This window comes from Dendrobium catenatum, unplaced genomic scaffold (genome assembly GCF_001605985.2).
Source record: "Dendrobium catenatum unplaced genomic scaffold, ASM160598v2 fragScaff_scaffold_91, whole genome shotgun sequence".
NCBI lineage: Eukaryota > Viridiplantae > Streptophyta > Magnoliopsida > Asparagales > Orchidaceae > Dendrobium > Dendrobium catenatum.
Window position 1 is genome coordinate 117585 of NW_021318553.1, and position 14617 is coordinate 132201.

Here is a 14617-nt window from a genome sequence, read left to right on the forward strand (position 1 = left end):
TAACTCCTTCATTATCTCTTCAATATTTTCATATCTTTATATCATTTATTTGTAAGAAGAGAAGTCCCATGACAAAGTTCTAGAGTTTCCTTTAAATGTTCTAAAAAAATCTATAAAAAAGGCATCAATGACTAGTCAAACTAGTTATTACATTTAGAATTATTTTGTGGAGGCTTTATTGTTGGTGCGATGGGATTCCCCGAGAGCCACATTCTCATGTGTAATATTCTGAACTCACCAAATCGATGAGCATCAAAGCTACGTAAGGATGAAGTGGACGAAGCAGATGAAGAGAGCGAAGGAGTTTGTTTCATGATGCAATAAAAAATTTGGAAAAACCTAAAATTGCAAACAAACTATTGTCTTCCTTTCAAAATTAACAAAATTAAATAAGAAATAAGACACAAACCCTAATAATAAACAAAATAAAAGAACAACACATCACAACGACACCTTACAACTTGAAATAAAAAGGTTAAAACACCTTACAATGACACAACACAACTTTTATATTAGAAGGTCAACACATACAACTCATACGATTCACATGACAAACATAAAATAAGACACAAACCCTAATAATAAAAAGCTTACAAGTCATAATTTTAGAACATAAAACACTTAAAAAAACTTTTATATTGATTGAAAAGAAAGATAAAAATGGGGTGGACACTTGCGGAGAGAAGTAAGTAAGAAGCCCGAGACGAAGTCAAAGATATGAGAAAAGAAAGGGGGACATAGCTTGCAAACTATCTAAAAACCCTTAGGTTTTTATATTCCAAATATTCTCTCACAAAACATACTCTCCAAAGTCTCAAATAAGCCACTATATATAGCAGAGGAGAGGGAGCCAAACACCCCAAATAGTCGTCCATACTATCCAATCAGCAAAGGGGAGAGAAAAGGTGAACAAGCAGCCAAATGGAGCAGCACTCGAAGGGCCAATTGGACACAACAACCGAACGTACAGTGCTAAGGGGAAGGAACCAAGCAGGCAGAGGAACCGAAGAGGCCAAAACAGGGGGGAATGAACCCGACCAATAGGAACCAGCAGCCAGCACATCAACCGCCCCCTTTGCCTACATTGGATTCTCCTCCGGTAGAAAAATCTCATCTCCTGATGAGTTGACTTCAGAATTTTAGAGATCCGACATTTCTTCTTGAATCAAAATAGTGTACTTCTTTTCAATTATCTCTTTTTCTCGATTAAACTCGGCTAGAAGTGAATGCTTCTTAGACTCATCTCTCGACACATAATTGCAGTTGTTCTTGAATATTGAGAAATTCGATTTGTATCGAGTATGAATAACTTCCTTGAGGAGGGATCCATTGGCTCTTAGGAATAGTTTCTTTTAAATCACCTGATTTACTTTCTCTAACTTCAGACTTGATTACATTATGATTTTTCATTTTTTCTTCAAGACTTAAAAAAAAAAGACTCAAAAAAAAAAGACACAAAAAAACCTAGTCTCTAATACCAAATTTTATTCAATCAATTAGATAGAAAAACCAAAACGGAGAACACAATGGCTAATAGAACTTTTCTCGATTCAAAATTTAGAAAGCCAACACCAAACAAACCAAAGTTAGACAAAAACGAAACTAAAATAAAAATAAAACAAACTCTCCTCAGAACAACCAGCTAGTAGTCACCGCACGTACATCGAAATAGTAGGTAAGATAATAAGTGCTTAAAGACATGCAAATCAGAGGTCCACCACAGCAACTTTGAGCCAACGTCCACCACAAAACTCCTTCGGCAAATGCTACCAAACCGGCTAACCAACACCTTTAAAAGCTTGAGAAGAAAGATACAAGTGGAGTGGAAACTTGTAGAGGGAAGTAGGTAAGAAGCCTGAGACGAGGTCATAGGGAGGAGAAGAGAAGGGGATACATAGCTCACAAGCTATCTAAAAACCCTCAAGTTTTCTTTCCAAAAAAATTATTACCAAAATATGCTCTTAAAATGCCTCAAAACAGCCACTATATATAAGAGAGGAAAGGGAGCCAAACAGCCGCCCATACTATCCAATCAGCAAAGGGGAGAGAAAGGCCAACATCAGTCGAATGGAGTAGCATCCGAAGGGCCAGCAGGACACAACAACCAATCAGACAACGCCATGGGGAAGGAACCGGGCAGGCAGAGGAACCAAAGAGGCCAAAATAGAGAGGGGGGGGGGGGGAGGGGGGGGGGGGGGGGGGGGGGGACCGGGCAGGCATAGGAATCGAAGAGGCCAAAACTGGTGGGAATGAACCCGACCAACAGGAACCAGCAGCAAGCACATCAACCCCCCCTTGCCTACATCATTTCATCATTTAGAATCGCGAGGAGAATGAAGCTCATTCCGTCACTTGGTGATGTAGTAGGCTCCATCAGTTGGAGACGAGGAAGATGAAGGGGCGAAGGAGCCGGTGTCGCGATGAGATAAAGGGCGTCGATTCCGTCGCGTGGAGTTGCAAGGAAGGTGGAGGGATTGTTCACATTTCGTCATTAAGTGTTATGAGAGATAAAAGGAGGGATTCAACACTTTAAACCAATAGAGAATTATGAGAGGGAGGCAAGAAGAGACTAGGAGGGGGAGGGGGACTGTGGCCTTGTCGACCATGGATCGTTTGCGAGAAGGTCCCGTTGTTATGCGAGAAGAACATAACTATGTCGGTTCATTCTCATCGAAGAGGCGAAGGGTTTGGCGTCTAGGGTGAATTTGTCCCCTTAAAGCCATGCGAGGAAATGACTTTTAGAGAAGGTGATCGAGAGGTGGAGAGGAGTGCATTGAAGCCGTGCTCAAAGGTGACGAAGGTGGGAGTGAGCACAACTCTGTATCAATGAGATTCGTTTCAACGACATGTAAGATTTCACTTTTTTAGTGGCTATTTGGCAACAAGTAGGATTCATTAAATTTTATAAATCCCGATTTATTAAATATTGCTAAAGTTAAGTCCTAAAAACTATTTGGAAAGATAAGTGTTAAATCTTTTTAAATCTTGTAGAACCGTTTTGTAGTGTAATCTAAGATTTAAGGCGCGGTTAGTTCATTAAAAATTAAATTTAATTTGTATTTTAATTTTAATTTTCATTTAAGTATAAGTTACTTATTAATAATAATATTTATTATTGTGAAATAATTTATTAATTTGGAATATTGATTATATTTTTAATTATTTTTGAGTTAATTATTAATTATTAATTTTAATTATCATTAGTAACTAACCATTTTAAATAATATCATTAGAATTTAAGCTAATTATTAATTAATCCTTTTTAGGAGAATATTATCAATAATCTAAGTAATTATTTATTTATTAATTACATTATATTCTTATTTAATTTTAGTTAACTTAGTTAAACTAAATAAATTTTTTCCTATGTTCTCTGGCAATACTTGTTCATCACTGCATTCTTTTAGTCGCAGGCTTGCTTGGGTTGCTTTTGTTATTTTCTAGTTGTTCGTTGCTATTTGACTTCACCTGCTTTGCGTGAGAGGTAGTTTAGAACGAGTCGCTAAATAACTTCTTTGCATCCTTCGACGACTTTCCTTCATATCAGATCTGAAGTCACACTTCGTCATTCTTTTATTGGATTGAAGGGAACGATGACGACAGCAACTTGTTCGTTGCGAAGGTAGCCATCTTTCTTCCTTTTGCGCCCTTCTTTGACCAAATTCTGTAAATTTGTCGAACTCCCAGATTTAGTAAATTCAAGATTTACGACAAAAAGAGGGAAACAAAGGATTTAACTCGTTGTGAGATAGTTTCATAAATCCTATTTGACTGGACTACTCAAATCTAGCATAAATCCTATATCCAAACAACCCCTATAAAATTTTATATGTTATATTTTTGAACTTGGTTTTAGGGTTTTGATTGGGAGGAGAAGAATAAAAGATAATTTTAATTTATTTTTTATGAGAAAAATTATTATTTAAATTAGGGAATATTAAAGTTGAAATTTAATATTTAAAAATAAAAATTAGTTAATGATAATTGTTAAATCCCAACCATCCCTTGGCATTTTGATCCCACCGCTAGGATGGGAATCCGTGGGGGCTCACATATTAAATCCTAGCCGTCCCTTGACATTTTGATCACACGGCTAAGATGAGAATTCGTGGGAGGCTCACCTGGATCACACTGATCTCTTTCAATATTTAGATGGCTGATTTAGGAAGGATTATATTAGAGTAATTATGCATTATTCTATAATTTTTTGTTTCTTTATTAACATATATTGTATAGATCTATAAATAGGGACAAGTTTGTGCAATAAAATTAAGCATTTTCCCTCTCTAATTCTCTGAATTTAACACAACATCAGAACCTTCATTGCCATTGTTTGAATTTTGAATTTTTGTACTGTTGTACCTTCATTGTCGGCCTTCCTTTGTTGTTTTTATCCTATCTATAACCAATATAACCTTCATTGCTGCCCTTTGCCGCTGCAATGTCTGAAGTAAATTTCTCTTAAAGCTTTGGCCAAATGGAGGAGTTTATGGTGCACCGAGAAAGAGGAGATCTCCAAAATATGCAACATTCTTATCGCTTAAATGGGAAGAATTATTTGAAGTGGTCTCAATTTGTTAAGATCTATTTGAAATGAAAAGAAAAGATGAATCACCTCCTTGTTGTAGGACCAAAAGATCTTAATTTTTGGGCATGGGATGGAGTAGACTCCATGATCATGTCATGGTTGTGGAATTCCACGACTCCAAAAATTAGTGATACTTTAATGTTCTTATCTACTGCAAAAGATATATGGGATGCCGCCAAGTAAACCTTCTCAAAAGTTCGAGATGCTGCACAAATATTTGAAATTAAAGTCAAGATGGGAAGCACAAAAGAAGCAAGATCGTGACTAAATATTCCACTCTCCTTCAAAGCTTGTGGCAAGAACTTGATCACTACATATGCATAAAGAACAAGTATCCAGAAGATGCAGTTATCCTAAAAAGCTTTATTGAGAAAGATAGAGTGTATGACTCTCTTGCAGGATTAAATATAGAGTTTGCCCAAATTAGAATTTAGATCCTTGGCAAATAGGAGACACCCTCACTAAATGAGACCATTTCTCTTATTCGTGTTGAGGAAAGCCGACGAGGCGTAATAATAAAATCAAAGATTGTTGAACATTCGACAATGGTGATGGCCAAAGAGGCATCATGGAAGGAAAGAGGTAAGGATTTCTCAAAGCCTCAAAACAAAGACTCCATTTGGTGTAGGTATAGCAAGAAACCAAGACATAGAAAGGAGATATACTAGAAGTTACTTGGAAAGCCCCAATGTAATGAGTGGAATCAAAGAAGCAGATAAAAGGGAACATTACAAGCTAACACTACGACAAGTCAGCCCAAACCCAAAAACACAATCCAATTTTAGAGAGCTTAACAAAGAAGATATTGATAAGCTAAAACAACTCATGGTATCACTTGAAAAACCAACTGCATCTTCTTCTCTTGCACTTTCCGGTAAATTTCTTATATCCATTAGATTAAGTGCCTCAAAAAATCATTTGAAATGAGTATGGATCATTTGACTCAGGAGCTATCGATCACATCACATTTCACTGCCCACTTCATCAACTACACTGCTTGCCTGAGTGATAAGAAAATCATCACTGCTAATGGTTCTCTTACCACAATAACAGGCCAATAAGATATACCCTTATCTCCCTCCCTCACTTTAAAAATATGCTCAATGTACCTCAATTATCCACAAACCTAATATCTATACAAAAACTTACCAGTGATCATAATTTTCAAGTCTTATTTAACCCTATTTGTTGCTTATTTCAGAACCAGGGATCAGGGAAGAAGATTGGACTTGCTAAGGAGAGAGACGGACTATATTACCTTGAAGAGATGAACAAATCCACTATTATTAATAATGGCTATTATATGTTATCCTTATTTAATAAAAAATATACTATTTGGCTTCATCATTTAGAATTAGGACATCCATTAAAATGAATATTTTCATTGTGAAACTTGTGAGTTGGTCAAGCATAAATGAATTTATTTTTCAAATAAAATTGAGAGATATCATACCCCTTTCTATTCATAGTGATATTTGGTAGACCTGTCAATATTGGACCCGACCCGAAAACCCGACCCGAAAATTTCGGGTTTGGGTTGACCCGAACCCGAACCGGGTCGGGTTCGGGTCCGGAAAACTGACCCGTTTAAAAAATCGGGTCGGGTTCGGGTTGACCCGGGAACCCGAAAATAACCCGAAATGACCCGGAATAAAGCTCTGCCCGCCTGACCCGCTTCCCCGGCTGACCCACTTGCCCCGGCTGCCCAGTCTGCCCCGTGCCCGCCCCGCCTGCCCACTGCCCCAGCTGCCCGGTCGCGTCAGCGTGTAGCATCCCGAGGTGGCGAGTCGCTCAGACGCTGACTGGCGACAAGACGAGGCAGTTTCGCGCTCATTCCGCCATTCGCACGCCGCACTCATCCGGTCATCCCGACTCCCGAGCTCACAGCTTCACATCCCGCACGCCGGCACGCCTCCCGAGCTCACGCCCCGCACGCGTCATCGCGCCTTCCGAGCGCCTCGAGCTGCTTTCGCCGGCGTCGGGCGTCACCGGCTGGTTTCGCGGCGTCGGACGTCACCAGATCCTTTCGCCGGCTTCCGCTGCCGCCAGCCGCTGCAGGCATTATTGTATTCGCGGGTCGGGTCGGGTTGACCCGAACCCGAAGCGGGTCGTGTTTGGGTCCAGAAAATCGACCCGTTTTTAAAAACGGGTCGGGTCGACCCGAACCCGAATAATGCCGGGTCAGTTTCGGGTTCGACCTGAACCCGACCCGTGACCCGAAATTGACAGGTCTAATATTTGGGGACCTTAAAAAATTTCTAACATCTCAGGGTCTTGATGGTTTGTATCCTTCATTGATGACAACAATCGAGTCTATTAGATCTTTCTTCTCAAAAATAAATTCAATGTGAGCACTATCCTTCCCATTTTTCACACCATGATTCAGAATCAATTCGGAGTAAAATTAAGAAAATTCAGTGCTGACAGTGCCAAAGATTATTTTAATCAAACTATATCCTCCTACTTTCATAAAGAAGGTATCATTTACGAGCCTTCCTACATTCATACCTCATAACAAAACAGAGTTACTGAAAGAAAAATTGGCCATCTTCTTGCCTCCACCACAATGTACCCAAATCCTACTAGGGAAAGCCCTTTTGATTGCCACATATCTAATAAATCACTACCTTCAACAATCTTGGGATTAAACATATCAATGGATATTCTATCCTCTTGTTATTCTAAATTTCGAACCCATAACAACCACACACCCAAAATTTTTGGGTGCACTGCCTATGTTCACATTCATAGTCAAAATAGAGGAAAGTTAGATCCAAGAGCACTCAAAAGTATTTTTGTTGGATATTCATTCACCCAGAAAGGTTACAAATGTTATCATCCCTCTATCATGAAAACTCTTGTATCTGTTGACGTTATTTATTATGAACAAAAATCTTATTTCATCAAACCTCATCTTTAGGGTGAGACTAAAATTGAGGAAGATGAGGAAAGTGAGTTTGTCCCTCTTGACCTTTCAGCTCCACCTCAAACTTATCCACCTAAACCTGAAATCAAAGCCAGGAAAATTGAGGACAAAGCTATTATGGATAATATGAGGTTTGAGAAAGTGGATTCAAGACGTACAAATCCAAATTATGCTCCAGAGCAGATCCATGAATCTGACAGTCTCCTAAATTTGAGTTAAATATAAGTTCACCAAAAAAACCTCTCTTGTGCCCCATACTAACTTTGTATCCTTCCATAATTTCTCAGTTCTCACATTCATAAACAAAATTTTTTGTTACACTAAATTATATTCATATTCTTAATGATATTTTTTGAAGCTTTATCTGATGAAAATTGGAAAATTATCATGAAAGATGAAATTCAAACCCTGAAAAAGAACAATACATGGGAGATCACTGACCTACTAGTGGGGAAAAAACCAGTCATCCAGTTTAAGGCAAGACTGTTGATGGTACACTAGAAAGGTATAAGGCAAGATTGCTAGCGAAAGAGTACACTCAGATGTATGAGATTGACTACAAGGAAATTTTTGCACCTGTGACAAAGATGAACACAGTTAGGATCTTGCTCTCACTAGCAGCTAATTATAACGGATATCTGGAACAGTTGGCTGTCAAAAACACATTCCTACATGAGGACTTGGTGGAAGAGATATTTGTGGAGATTCCACCTGGATTCAAGGAACAATTTGGGGGTAACAAAGTATGCATATTAAAAAAGGCTCTATATGGGCTAAAACAGTCACTTAGAGCTTGGTTTGGAAGGTTCTCAAAAGTCATGTTACTTGATGATTATCGACAAAGCCAAGGCGACCATACATTATTCATCAAGCACTCAGACTCATGGGAAGTCACAATTTTATTAGTTTATGTGGATGATATCATCTTGATTAGGAATGATGAAAAGGAGAAAGTAATTCTAAAGAAATGTCTTACAAAGGAACTTGAAATCAAAGATCTTGGTAGATTGAAATATTTTCTTGGAATTGAAGTGACCCACTACAATAAAGGAATCTTCATTTCATAACAAAAATACATTAATGTTCTTTTTAAAGAAATAAATAAACTAAGCTTGTGAATTGGCACTAACACCAGTAGAACTAAATCTCAAATTGGGGGAAGCTAAAGAATATCCAAATGTAGATAAAAGAGCTTACTAGATGCTTGTGGGAAAATTGATCTGCCTTTCCCACACCAGACCAGATATAGTATTTGTTGTAAGCAGGGTCAGCCAGTTCATGCAAAATCCAAAGCAGACTGACATGCAAGCTGTAAACAGAATATTGCATTATCTTATGGGGAACCTAGGTCAAGAGATTCTCTTCAAAAGAGACTGTGGAATAACCCTAAAAGCATATACTAATGCAGAATATGTAGGATCACCAATAGATAGATGATCAACCTTAGGATATTGCACATTCTTTAGAGGAAACCTAGTTACATGAATAAGTAAGAAACAAAATGTGATGGCAAGATCTAGTGTAGAAGCAGAATACATAGCTATGACCATAGGAATATATGAGCTACTGTGGATCAAGATAATTCTAGAAGACCTAAGGATCAAGTGGAAATGACTCATAAAACTACACTGTGACAACAAATCAACATAGCTCACAATCTGGTTCAAAATGACAGGCACATAGAAGTGGACAAATATTTCATAAAGGAGAAATTAGATAGTGGTCTTATATGTATCGACCATGTTTCATCAAAATACCAACTTGTAGATATTTTTACTAAGGGACTTGATAACTCTACCTTTCTCGGACTGATTACCAAGTTGGGAATGACGGATTTGTTTTCCTCAGCTTGAGGGGGAGTGTTAAATCCCAGTCGTTGTGGGCTCCGAAAATTCGGCCCCGGCCTCTGCTCGCTTTTCTTATTCGGCGAGGGAGTTTTAACGAGTGCAAAAAAATCTATAGGATTTGATTAAGAATATCAATTATGTATGTTTGTTTCATATTCTTGCAATATTTTTTTTTTTACTTTTTTGTGGTTGAAAATATGGTGATGATTTTGATAGACATTTTATTTGCATTTGGAAGATAAAAAAAAATTAAAACAACTTTTCATAATATTATATATATATAATTTTTTAATATTTATTTTTTCATTATTATTATTTCATTACCTTTCAAAAAAATTTTGACTAGAAGATGTTTTTTGCAACCAAGTATGGTAGTGAAAAAAAGTTATTACTTATTTTTTTAAAATCATATTTATAATTCTTACAATATTTTTTTAAAAAAAAATTTGTAACAACTTCAAAATCTTTTTTATAAAAAAATTACAAACACTCCAAACAAATATGTATTGTGTTTCCTTTTTTTTTTTGCAACTCATTTAAACACATTATAATAAATTCAATCGTAAAATATAGTTTTTCAGGATAAACATTTCTGAAAAGTACAATCTGAAAATTAATTAAATCATAAAACTATTTCAAATTGGCTGTTAAAATTTATTTGAGATTACCTCAGCTTCTTATGAAGATAGTTATGAAACTGTTAAGATAAATTTATTTGAGATTACCTCAACTGCGCGGTCGCTTCACACCGCTACGCATCCAGCGTCTTCGCCGCCGGCGAAAGGGCCATGATCTACGTCGATGGCCTTCCTCTTACGACCACCGACCCTTCTTTTAAGGTTTTCCTTTCCTTCTCCTCCTCTTGGCTTTAAGAAATGTTAACTCGTTACTTACTTCGATTCGGCTCTTTTACGATTAGGGTAGCTAGCTCTTAGCATTTCTACTTGAACATCCGATGCTTATCGCAGCTTCAAATCGCCTCAAGGCGATGCCCGAGAAAAATGTCCCGTTCTCTCTAGCCAAGTACTTGTATGTGTTCCAGCGAGAGTATCATAATTGCGTTTAGATGCCTGTCGTTTATTTTTATCTGTCCTTCCGAGAGGATATTGCGATTAATTTTTTTTTGTGCAGTTGGGGTTTGGATAGAGTGTGGGCATGGAACAATGGTTTTTTCCCTCCATCTTGATTGGAGGTGCTGAGTTCAAAAAACCGAAAAGTCTCCCTAATTTGGGTAATTTAAGGTAATGCTGCTTGCTAGGGATGGTAATTATGTTGGAAAGTTAAAGCTTGCTCGTTAATAGGTCTAATTTTAGTTGGCAGTAAGTTGAAAAAGATTTGTGATGTGGAATATTCCTTGTTCCACATGGGAGAGCCGCTGTTTGCCAGGTGGACAGGGAAGTGCTTCCTCGTTACCGTTAGGATTATAGCTTTTCAATACCGTAGTACTTATTTTAGTATCAAAGTAATTATACACCTTTGCTTATGTTTCAGCTTTTAGTAGAATCCCAACTGCGTATATGAAGCAGGGGAAGAGGAGAAGAATTCAGCTTTTTGATAATAGAAAACGTTTGCTGAAGCAAATTACTGTTACATTGGTTTTTCCTTGTTCTCTGTTCTTTGTATTGTTGCTTCCACAGCAAGTTGGTATCAGAGCTTGGGAGGAATCGGCAATGGCGGAGAGCAGTAGACGACCCGTTCTTGACGGCGATCAAGGCGAAGGCTCTCTGGAGACAACGCAGGCCCAGATCGTCCAGCAACTGGCGGAGCTCAAGACAGAGTTCCGGCGTTTTGTCACAGAGATGCGGCTAGAAATCCAAAGTATCAAGATCAATGGCGGCAATGTCCATCTGCCGCACAGGATCACGTCTCCCACACACCGACCAGCGCAACATCGAGGGCGAGGAGGTCGGCGAGCACGGCACGAGATGCTGAATACGGCGGATCTGACGGATTCAGACGTGGAGGTCGGATGTTACCCCCAGGAAAACAACTCAGATATTGGCGAAGAAGAAATACAGCGTTATTTCTCACCACCGCGACATCGCCAGGACGTCTGGACACGACAACAGGGTGAGTTTAAGGTAAAGATGGATATCCCATTTTTTGATGGAAAATTGCACATAGAAGATTTTCTTGATTGGGAGCATTCAGTAGAAACGTTCTTTGAGTACATGGATGTTCACCCGGAGAAGCAGGTGAAGTACGTAGCATGTCGTCTGCGAGGCGACGCGAGTGCGAGGTGGCAGCAACTGTTACAAGCACGCAGTCGCGAAGGCAGAGGCAATGTTCGAACCTGGACAAGGATGAAACAACTGTTAAGAAGCCATTATTTGCCCACGGACTACGAGCAAATTTTATACATGAAATTTCAGCAATGTGCACAGGGGCATCGCAGCGTAAGTGACTATACAGAGGAGTTCTACCATCTCAGCGCTCGCAACAACTTAAACGAATCAGCAAATCAAATTGTGGCCCGCTACATAGGCGGCCTGCGGGAAGCTATCCAGGATAAGTTGGAGTTAAATTCTGTATGGTCACTTTCTCAGGCCGTCAATTTTGCTTTAAAAGCTGAAATGCAGCTCAACCGACCGGCCAAGGCACATTATCAGAGGCGGAATTCGAGTGATACGTTTCCGTCTGACTCGCGGATACAGGGGACACCTGCAGCAAATAGTTCCAAAACTATGTCTAAGGGTTCCACAGGAGCGTCGCCTCACACACCGCATGGAGATAATAAGTCTAAGGCACCTATAAGAGACAATCCATATGGAAGACCCACAACACTGAAGTGTTTTAGGTGCTTTCAGCCAGGCCACAAATCAAATGAGTGTCCAAGTCGTCAACAATTGCAACTCATGGAGGGAGAAACCGATCCTAATGTGGATCAGGCAGACGCTGGTGATGAGGAGGAGTATGAAGAAGTAGCAGCTGATGAAGGTGAGCCGGTTGTTTGTGTCCTGCAGAAATTGTTGTTGGCTCCGACCCAAGACACCAAATCGCAACGTCACGCAATTTTTAAAACCAAATGCACGATAAAGGGTAAAGTCTGCGATCTCTTGATTGATAACGGGTGTACATAAAATATTGTCTCCCGAGCGGTGGTTCAAGCGCTGCAACTTAAAACCACAAAAAACCCAAATCCATATAGGATTAGTTGGGTTAAGAAGGGCATAGACGTACAAGTAACTGAGATGTGCAGGATCAGTTTTTCTATCGGGAAACACTATAGCCATGAGGTTCTTTGTGACGTCCTTGACATGGATGTATGTCACCTAATTTTAGGTAGGCCGTGGCAATTTGACACGGGCGTGATGTATGATGGAAGGGCTAATGCTTACCTGTTCGAATGGAAAGGGCGAAAATTGCGCTTGCTTCCATCTCCTCAGCGTGCTGTTGACGAAGAAGTGAATCCCAAGCCAGCCTTATGCATTGTTACTGGGAATTCTCTGTTGAAACATGGGCGAGAATCGAAGATTTTGGTTGCTGTTATAGTGGCTGAGGCAAATGATGTTGTTACTCCCAACTGTTATACCCCGGAACTACAAGCAATTTTGAAGGAGTTTGCGGATACTGTGCCGGCTAGTTTGCCAAATGAATTACCTCCCATGCGAGCCATTCAACATCAGATAGATTTTATACCTGGAGCCACATTACCAAACCTGCCTCACTACAAAATGAGTCCGACGGAGCACGTACATCTACAAAAGATCATTGATGAACTCCTGGACAAGCAGCTTATTCAACCCAGTTTGAGCGCGCCCATGTGCCGTTCCTGCCTTGCTCGTACCGAAGAAAGACGGCTCGTGGAGAATGTGCATTGACAGCCGATCAATCAACAAAATTACGGTAAAATATAGATTTCCGGTACCTCGATTGGAGGATATGCTGGACTACTTAGAGGGATCAAAGGTGTTTTCAAAATTGGATTTGCGTAGTGGGTACCACCAAATCCGCCTCCGTGCCGGCGACGAGTGGAAGACTGCGTTTAAGACGCGGCATGGCTTGTTCGAGTGGCGTGTAATGCCCTTCGGGCTATGCAATGCACCAGCCACATTTCTTAGGCTTATGACTGACGTCTTGAAGCCACTGCTGGGTAAATGTTGCGTCGTTTATTTCGACGACATCTTGGTTTTTAGCCCAACAATTGAAGACCATTGGAAACACCTGCGGGAGGTATTGGGCTTACTTCAACTCCACAAATTGTATTTAAACCGTGCCAAATGCAAATTCGCCACTTCATCAGTACGCTTCTTGGGCTTTGTGGTCTCGGCCAAGGGAGTAGCAGTTGATCCAGATAAGGTAAGGGCGATCCAGCAGTGGCCGACGCCGAATTCCCTTACTGAGGTTCGCAGTTTTCAGGGGTTGGCCAATTTTTACAGAAGGTTTATTCGAGGCTTTAGCCTAATCACCGCGCCAATTACTGACTGCTTAAAAGGGAGCTCGTTCAAATGGGGGGCTGAACAGCAGCGCAGTTTCGAAACCATTAAGGAGGCACTCTCGACAGCTCCAGTTTTGGCCGCACCAAATTTTCAAAAGCCTTTTAACGTTGACACGGACGCTTCAGCTATAGGCATTGGTGCCGTGCTATCACAAGAAGATCGGCCAGTGGAATTCTTTAGTGAGAAACTCAGCCCGGCCAGACAAAAGTGGTCGACATACGAGCAAGAGCTCTATGCGGTAATTCGGGCGCTCAAGCAATGGGAACACTACCTTTTGCATAGCGATTTTGTGTTGTGCAGCGATAATCAAGCACTTCAATACTTAAATTCGCAAAAGAGTATTAATAGAATGCACGCCCGATGGATTGTGTTTTTACAGAAGTTCAGCTTCGTCCTTAAGCACAAGTCTGGGAAACAAAACAGAGTAGCCGACGCTTTGAGTCGTCGTTCGGCATTGCTGATCCAGCTCCAAACTGAAATCACGGGCCTGGAGGCTCTTAAAGATTTGTATGGCACTGATCAGGATTTTGCGGAACCATGGGCCAAGTGTTCGGCCGGACAACCAATTGATGACTTCAATTTAAGGCATGGATTTTTGTTCAAAGGAAACTCTCTTTGTGTGCCCGCCTCATCTGTTCAGTTACAACTAATTCAGGAGATGCATATCGGGGGAATGGCTGCACATTTGGGTCGTGAGAAGACAATCGACCAGATGAAAGCTCGTTTCTTTTGGCCACATTTGCGTAGAGATGTTGCCAGATTTGTACAAAACTGTCCGGTATGCCAAGTTTACAAAGGCCACAGCCAGAATACAGGC

General features: G+C 40.1%; 1 protein-coding gene and 1 long non-coding RNA gene across 5 annotated transcripts in view; both read left to right on the forward strand.

The window, feature by feature from the left end:
- Positions 1-14617, forward strand: part of LOC110096047 — a 73083-nt gene that overhangs the window by 52582 nt on the left and 5884 nt on the right. The window lies entirely within an intron of this gene.
- On the forward strand, positions 10086-10671 carry LOC114580173. The gene is made up of 3 exons (XR_003701491.1): positions 10086-10200; positions 10281-10390; positions 10493-10671. It is a non-coding gene; the product is annotated as an uncharacterized LOC114580173 (long non-coding RNA).